This window comes from Pteropus vampyrus, unplaced genomic scaffold, assembly GCF_000151845.1.
Source record: "Pteropus vampyrus isolate Shadow unplaced genomic scaffold, Pvam_2.0 Scaffold24944, whole genome shotgun sequence".
Taxonomy (NCBI): Eukaryota; Metazoa; Chordata; class Mammalia; order Chiroptera; family Pteropodidae; genus Pteropus; species Pteropus vampyrus.
The window spans coordinates 1-1212 of record NW_011913725.1 but is presented as its reverse complement, the minus strand read 5'-3'; the positions used below and the strand labels follow the sequence as shown (position 1 = coordinate 1212).

At 46.5% G+C, this 1212-nt stretch overlaps 2 non-coding genes across 2 annotated transcripts; both read left to right on the top strand.

Annotated features, from left to right (window-relative positions):
* Positions 1–342: 342 nt before the first annotated feature.
* TRNAA-UGC lies at positions 343–414 on the top strand. Its single transcript has one exon. It is a non-coding gene; the product is annotated as a tRNA-Ala (tRNA).
* A 474-nt stretch (positions 415–888) lies between these two features.
* On the top strand, positions 889–961 carry TRNAK-CUU. Its single transcript has one exon. It is a non-coding gene; the product is annotated as a tRNA-Lys (tRNA).
* Positions 962–1212: the final 251 nt, after the last annotated feature.

Genomic DNA, 1212 nt, shown 5'->3' with positions numbered 1-1212 from the left:
CTCCCTGCTCTTTTTGTTTCACAAATGTTGCGTCCTGCACACAGTCATTTTACTTTTCTTTTCGGCTCACAGTTCATTTGCGGCATCGCGTCAAAGGACTTTCCTCTTTTTCCACCGCCTGCCACTAGGTGTTTAATCCAGGCCCTGTCGTCTCCTAGGCGTCCTTTCGGTCGAGGTCCTCTCACTTGTAGTCATTCAGTAGAGGGTCCTAGAATCCCTCGCGGCGCTGCGGATAGGGTTTTGCAGCAGCTGGGTTGTCGCACTTGGCGGATGTTATCCGCCCACCCGCTCCCAGCTCCAAAAATCTCCTAAATGTATATAGAGAGACTCCCTTCATGTGGTGGGGATGTAGCTCAGTGGTAGAGCGCATGCTTTGCATGTATGAGGCCCCGGGTTCGATCCCCGGCATCTCCATAATGGTTTCGCGTTGAACTTTTGTTTGCTTCCCTACCGAGTTTCAAAATGCAACGCATTTGCAGCCCATGTAAACTCCAGATCTTGGCGTTTGCGCATGTTGGAAGAGTCAGCCGCGGACCTCACCTCTCCCCATCCCTTGACGCTTCCTTACAACTCCGGGTTAAAAAATCGCAGAGTGAACACTCCAGTGGCAAGAGGATTCACACGTGTTCCCTCTACGCTCTGTGCTTACCGGGGACGGAAAAGGGCTATATTACTTGCAGAGGGCAACAAGCAAAAAACGGACTTGAAGTAGGAGGGACGACGGTCAAGCTCAATCGGACAGAGTGCATGTTTCCCGGCTACCAAGAGCCTTTTAATGGCCAGATCATACTCCAGCTAAATCTAACTTTAAAGCTGAATTCCAACAGTCTAAAGGTAACCATGAAGTAACAGTTACTAATGACAGTTGATGAAAGACATTCTCGGTGCGCCCGGCTAGCTCAGTCGGTAGAGCATGAGACTCTTAATCTCAGGGTCGTGGGTTCGAGCCCCACGTTGGGCGTTAGTTTAGCTTTTGTTCTTAAAGTTTAAGCGTTATTAGTATTAAACGTTTTATTCTGACCTGATCTCCAAAAAACAAGGAAATCCTACAGTGAAAATTTCCTGTATGCAACATTCATTTGGGCTTTTGGGGACTACAATATTCTTCATTCACTATTCTAGCCTGTATCTGCAAACAGAGTGAATTTTTAAAATATAAATTATGCATAACAAAATTTACCATTTTAAGTTTACAAGTCCTGCAGCTTTAAA